This window comes from Oratosquilla oratoria, chromosome 2 (genome assembly GCF_046742065.1).
Source record: "Oratosquilla oratoria isolate Oo_2021 chromosome 2, ASM4674206v1, whole genome shotgun sequence".
Taxonomy (NCBI): domain Eukaryota; kingdom Metazoa; phylum Arthropoda; class Malacostraca; order Stomatopoda; family Squillidae; genus Oratosquilla; species Oratosquilla oratoria.
In genome coordinates, this window is record NC_134778.1 from 71197825 (window position 1) to 71205324 (window position 7500).

Consider the following 7500-nt stretch of genomic DNA (forward strand, 5'->3'; position numbering starts at 1 on the left):
TTTTGTCTGTATTCTCCCCTGAGGATGTGAATTACACGAAAGCGCTTGGGATTTCTGTGTTTCTTTTTCTTAAGTGGTTACCAGCATATTTCTGATCACGTGTTCAAGTGATTTATTTGCATATATATGTGTGTGTGTGTGTGTGTGCGTTCACATGAAGAACCCTCACTTCTCTTTGGTGTTAATATATATAATGAAAGAGTGTAGAAAAACAAAGGTGGAGACGATAAGATCTTTCGTGTATTACATCTTCAAATAATCTGAAGATAAAATACAAGAAAGATCTTATCGTCTCTGCGTTTGCTTTCCTCCTGCGTGCGTGTGTTTGTGCGTTTGTGTATTTACCTACTTAGTTGTATCTTCCGGGAAGGGGAGCTATGCTCGTAGTGTCCCCCTCTTTGTATCTCGCGGTGTCTAGTTTGCTCTTAAATTCGTGTATGGTTTTTGCACACCCTATTGTTTTATCCAGTTTGTTCCAGATGTCCACCACTCTGTATGGAAAACTGCTTTTTTCATGTCTCTTCTATAACTATCCTTTTTCATTTTTTTTCATGTCCTTTTGTGTTTCTCTTGTCCCAATTTAGTAAGTCTTCTCTATCAAGGATTTCCGTGCCTTTCATGATTCTGTAGATAGTCAGTAGGTCGCCTCTTTCTCTTCTTTGTTCCAAAGTTGGTAATTTCAGTTTAGCCAGTCTCTCCTAATATAACAGGTTTGCAAGTGCTGGAACCATTTTCGTGGTTGCTCTCTGGATTCTTTTAATTTTCTTTATATTCTTCTTGGTACTGGGCAACCATAGTGTCGCAGTCTAGGCCTCATTAGTGTGACTATTTTTTTAACCATTTCTTCGTCTAATTAGGTAAAAGCCACCTTTATTGATCTTGGCAAGTTGTAAGAGTCTCCGACAATTTTGTGTGTATGTGCGTGTATATGTGTGCATGTGCGTGTGTGTGTGTGTGCGTGTGTGTGCGTGTGTGCATGTGTGTGTGTGGGGGGGGTGTGTTTCGTGGTTATCATATATTATATATATATATATATATATATATATATATATATATATAACAGACATAAATCTATTTATGCAAGAAAAAGAAAGCACTAAACCATAGGAGAATAGGGACACAAATACTCGTTAGTTTACTTGACCTAATCTGACCTAATGCCCTCGTTTTAACTCTTCATTTTCTTGATGCGTTGCAGGTACGTCCTAGACCCTGCTGCCGAAGTCTCCTGCTGGTGTGACCTGCTTCCTCCTGTCTCAGTGTGTTTACTTCGGCGAGAGTAAGTGACCTATTTTAACCTCATCAGGTGGTTCTTGAGTCTTAACCACATCGTTACCGAAGCGGGAGATTGTGTGGGTAGGGTTGTAGGACCTGAATAAAATCACCTGACGGCAGACAAATGAAATGGACACTTATTACCCACCAGGGAGGGCGGTGTGATAAGGTACTAGTTACTCAATTACTCGTAAGACGGGTTAGTTGTCTGTGGGTAGTCAGGTAATCTGGTAATTTCATGTTCAAAACGATGACCATAATTTCGACCAATTATGTAATATTCTGGTGTCGTCAGGTGATTTTATTCAACTAAATGAGAGTTCAGTTAGTAAGTCATGTTCATTCCAGTTTTCCTTTTTCTTCTCAAATTAGCAAAGAGATAACGAAAAAGAAATCGACCTCTAGGAATGAACCATTAAAGTCTTATATTTCGAGAAGAGATTTTCCAATTTCTGGAAATGCATTAGTCCAGGAAGAAACATCTTTCCTTAATTCAATCTCAAAGAGCTGAAGATCGCAAGAGCTGCGCAGCTTTTTGCTCAAAATTTCCCGAAGAACCCCTTGGCCAAATGAAAATATTTTGACATAACCAAACCAGACACTATTTCCATATCTATTCATATATTTCAAAGAACAACGAGTTAGGCTAAAATTTACAAAAAAAAAAAAAAAATAAATAAAAAATAGAATATCTGCAGAAAGCTGCTGCAGGAGAAGAGAATGTCAAGTAAAAATTTTAAAGTGTTTTTGGGGGTTATTCTGAAAGCCTTTTGATTTTTCTAAATCCTGACTAAAGCCGTCAATTCTCTTGGGTTTCTTGTAAGTGTTTCTGTCAAAAATTCTCGCATAAGAGGTCGCGTCTGTTCTTTTCCTTTTTCTTATTTTTTTTCTATTTCTTATTTTTTATTTTTAGTCTGACATTTTTCTTTACGTTTGGACGCGGGAAAAGTCTTCCCACAAATAAAAATTGTCTGGTATAGGCCAGACCATAAATTTCAATCTTAAAGAGAGAGAGAGAGAGAGAGAGAGAGAGAGAGAGAGAGAGAGAGAGAGAGAGAGAGAGAGAGAGAGAGAGGTTTTGAATTTGTTTGGCTCCACTGAATAAGAGAGTCTGACGGTGGATAGAATAGATATGTGGATCTGTTTCAGCATTAAAAAAATACATAGATCTTAGTATGCACTAAATAGTAACTCTCTAAGTAAAGAAATTATCACTAAAGCTACCACTGAGATTCCATGACCTATTTGCTATAATATCGTATGGCGAATTTGAACGAAATTTAAAATTAGACACTGGAATTACTGGTATATATCAGTATACTGCTTTCTTACTCTAATGCAAGTGGTCACTCGTCCCGTTCGAGATGTCTGATAACGCCAGATAACTTAATTTGATATATACGTTTGCGGTCTCCATGGGATATGCTAAGTATTACTTAAGCCGCATATAGTCAGAGTTTTTTTTTTTTTTTTTTTTATTAATGGGAGGCAGTGGGCAAAGTCATTTCAGAAATTGTCTGAGCAGCTTTAACTCCTTTGGAAACTAGTAAAACCACTACGGAGCAGTCACAATTTTTTCTTTTTTGTTATAAAAAAATAAACATTACTTTCACATATATACCGACACAGGGGGATTGCACAGAAAAATATTCAGGCAAAAAACTAGTGCTAAGTCGAAAAAATACTCTTGTGGCGTGACAAACGCGCTGAAGAGAATTTTGAAAAAGAGACACCCAACTCTTCAAGACAAACCGGAAGCCCCGTCCACGCGAGAATCCCACAGTGTCTGCAGACATAAACGAGAATATTAAGAATATAAGAACATGAGAATGGAGGAGACTGTAAGAGAACAAAGGACCTATCATAGGCAATTTCATGTCCCTTTCCCACCTGTCATCCCTATTCATAAAGTTATCTAATCTTCTCTTAAAAACAACCCATTGTCTCAGCACTCACGGCATGGTTACTAAGTTTATTCCATTCGTTAACTACACTGTTGGTAAAACGGTTCTTGCCTATTTCCTTCTTAAACCTAAGTGACAGCCTTTCCGCTTTCGTCTACAGAAAAGCGTCCGTGACTGCATAATAAAGACATCGAGCCTGTCAGCGAGAACAATAATCTCGCTCATGTTTGCAGACACTGCACAACGCTTGCGTGGGTGAAGCTGTACAGATAGGCGCTGGTGTCCTTCGGGCCGCCTATCTCTTATCTGAGTCCACAGCACGAAGAGACGAACATTGGCCGACGTGTTTATCTCTCCCCGAGTTTTCGCTAAGTAAGAACACTGTGGCAGCTTTTGTCGGACCTTCCTTCCGATGTTCCTTATCTGCACAGCGAACAGCGGTCCAAGTTTCTGGCCAATATTCACTTCCTCTCCGAGTTCCTCAAGACTCTCCGGTTTTCTTCCCTCGACGCGCTCATGAAGTTTCTCTCTTGTTTCTACTTTCTTGAAGAAAAAGAAAGAAAAAGTCTTGCTTCCTAATGTAACCTCTTGATATCACGGGAAAAATATTGCTCAGTTACATACATTTCTCGTTGATGGGAACGCGTGTTGTATGTGATGTTTGCCTTTTATTTTTCGTAACTTTGATACGAGTTTGGGTCTTTTTCCCTCTTGGAGAAAGTTCTGTTCTGGGTACGGATCCTCAGGCTTTCTCCGAATCTAGGACAAGGTACGAATTCTCTATGTGACTCTCTTTATATGTCTGTTCCACTCGCTGTTTGTACCTTTGTATCTTTCTGTTCCTCTGTCTGTCCTCTGTCTCTATCTGTCTGCCTAGGCACCTCTATACCTATCTACCTGTCACTCTGTCTGTCCATGTGTCTGTCCGTGTCTGTCCGTATGTCCGTCTGTATCTGTCTGTGTCTGTCCATGTCCGTCTGTGTCTGCCTGTGTCTCTCTCCATCCATTCATTTTCTTCCTCTTTCCACTCCTCTCTACTCCTTTACTCTTTCCATTCCTGTCTCTGTCTCTCTGTCTCCCTCTCTGTCTGTCTCCCTCTCTGTCTGTCTCCCTCTCTGTCTGTCTCTCTCTCTCTCTGTCTCTCTCTCTGTCTGTCTCTATCTCTCTGTTTCTGTCTGCCTGTATGTCTCTGTCTGTCTCTGTCCGTCCCTGTCCGTCTGTCTCTCTCTCTCTCCACCTCTTCTCTCTTTCCACATAATCTCTCTTTCCACCTCTTCTCTCTCTCCCTCTCTCTCCTAGACTGGAGTTACCACGCTACAAAGCTTAACCTTTGGTCTTTGAACTTATTTACGTATAATGTCACCTCTATTCCAGCACGGTGCGCACTGCGTCAGTCAACTCTTGACATTTTTGTTCATCCTCTTCTTCTGGTTTGTGATAAACTCCTTTGATACCACAACGGCTGTGGAGTGTGTGTGGTGGTCGGGGGGGGGGAGGGTTTGCCAATGAGATGAATCAAATCACCAGGCGGCAATTAAGAATGGGAAGGTTTTATAGAGATGGGCCATGAAAACTTCGCTGTTACTGGCGTGCCACTGGGGTGCTACTGACGTGCTACTGACGTGCTCCTGACGTGCCACTGACGCGCCACTGACGTGCTACTGACGTGCCACTGACGTGCTACTGACGTGCCACTGACGTGCCACTGACGTGCTACTGACGTGCTACTGACGTGTCATTGACGTGCCACTGACGTGAATGAAATGGACTAACGGTAGTTATGGAATGGGAAACAGGGTCATCCGATACGGAAAAAGCGATGATCCAAGTCTCAATTTCATCATATCGTCTTATTCATTTATCTATTAATTTATCTATTTATCTATTTATTTGGAGATTAAATTCATTTATGGACCAGGAAGCTGGGGATTAGCCAGAACAAAATGAACTAAGGGCTTGGGTCACGTGACTCACCAAAAATAGGTTTATTTTTCAATTAAACTTGTAATTAAACTGTATAGCTGTGTACCATTGCTAACAATCGACCGTAATACACGACACCAGATTCACCTGTCGCCGTAGTTTGTTTCATAAAATTAAAATAAAATCTTGAAGAAAAGTACTATATCTGACAATAACGAAAATTCTGGGTCAGATATGTATGTCCACTTTAGTACCATGCCTTATATTAATATATCTATTTTTATATTCATATCTGTTTGCGTATTAAGGGAAATAAAATTATTATCAACAAATACACATAGTCTTATCTTCTATCATAGACTTATACACGATTGTAACACTTCATCCATTTTCTCAGTCGTTGGGTTTCGTTCAAACGAATACGAAGACAAAAACAGGGCTGCCATCTTTTTATTCAGCCAGGAGTACCAATCGCCGGTCACACAGTAATAAGTCTGTAGAAATTACTGGATTACATTAATTAGGCATTTAATCTAATGGAAAACGTATGGTCCGACAGAATAAGGATTCCTTTAATTTAATTGCAATTAGTAAAGATTTTTTGTTTGTTTAATAATTTGTTTCACTAATTGTCACACTAATTATGTAGTGGTGGAGATTGTTGGGAAGTGGAAGGTCAATAGTAGGAGGAACGTAACCCTAGGGGTCAGTGTTCTGCTAGGTGTATTTGTTTGTCTATCTGTTTGTCTGTCTGTGTCTGTCTGTGTCTGCCTGTCTGTATGTGTCCGTCTGTCTGTGTCTGTTTATGTCTATCTGTTTATGTCTTTGTCTGTTATGTCTGTCTATGTCTATTATGCCTGTCTGTTTACGTTTGTCTATATCTGTTTGTTTGTCTATTTATGTCTATCTGTCGATTTATGTCTGACCGTTCATATATCTATCTCTTTATTTTCTAATTATTTATCAATTCATTTTTATCTATTTTCATCAATGAACTTACTCATGTATCTATTTCTGTATCTAGTATCCGTCTGTCTGTTCATATATTTCTCTCCTATCTTTTTTATCTATTTATTTATTATATATATATATATATATATATATATATATATATATACATATCTATCAATTATTTATCAATCAATCATTTTATTTATGTATCTATCTATAAATCTATTTCTGCCTGTCTCTTCACATATCTATGTTACTTTTTTATTTACCTATTCTTATCTATTCATTCATTCGTGAATTTATTTTTGCATTTAACTATTTATAAAGATATTTATCTATTCATTTATTTATCTAATAAATCATCTATTTATCTATTTATTCTTCTTAATCCAGGATTTCTGTCCTGGCTTGGTTGTCTGACTTATGTTGTCGTCGACGTCGTACAGGCAGACACGAAACATTACGAAAACGTTCATTCGCCCCTTGTCCTTCGTGTTGTACGTCAATACATACATACATACAAAAATCTATACATACACCAAAGGATTTCATACCTCTTACACGGGAGGTAGCAAAAAAAAAAAAAAAAAAAAAAAAAAAAAAAAGGCATACAAACCACTCCCACCCATTCCATCCCTATCATACTCCACTCCCCTCCACCCTCTTCCTTCCCTCTTATCTTGGCTCCAGGAGGTACCAACGTTATTACACACAAAACAAATCACCAAGTCTTTTATATATGAGCAATTCTTTTCACGATCTCTTGACATCTTCAGCGTGAGGATTCACCCAGCTTTGAATAAAATAGTCTTGCCTCACTCCAAACAAATTGATTGGGAGGGGAACCACTTAGGCCCAGAGTTCCTTGGCATCTGAATCAAACATTCTGGCTTTTTCCGGAATAGAAACGATGTAGTGGATGTTGGTCACTCAAAAATTCAAATTCCATCATTCTTAATCCTTGAGGATTTGTGTAGTAGTCCACAGAATCACTTCCCGCCGAAAAGAGACAAGATAGAATGAAGTAATATGATACAATATTATATAATATAATTACATAATGTAATATGAAATAATATCTAATAAAAGCAAAATAGAATAGAATAAAGTAATATACTGTAATACAATATGATATAATGTACTAACATAATGTAATACAAAATTATATTGAATAAAAAAGCAAAATAAAATGAAATAAAGTAATATAATACAATATGATGTAATATAATGATATGTAATATAATACAATATTGAATAAAATAAAGCAAAACATAATGAAATAAAGTAATATAATACAATATGATGTAATGTAATAACATTAATGTAATGTAATATAAAATAGTATTGAATAAAATAAAGCAAAATAAGAATAAATTAAATGATATAATACAATATGATGTAATGTAATAACATGTAATTTAATATAAAATAACATTAAATAACATAA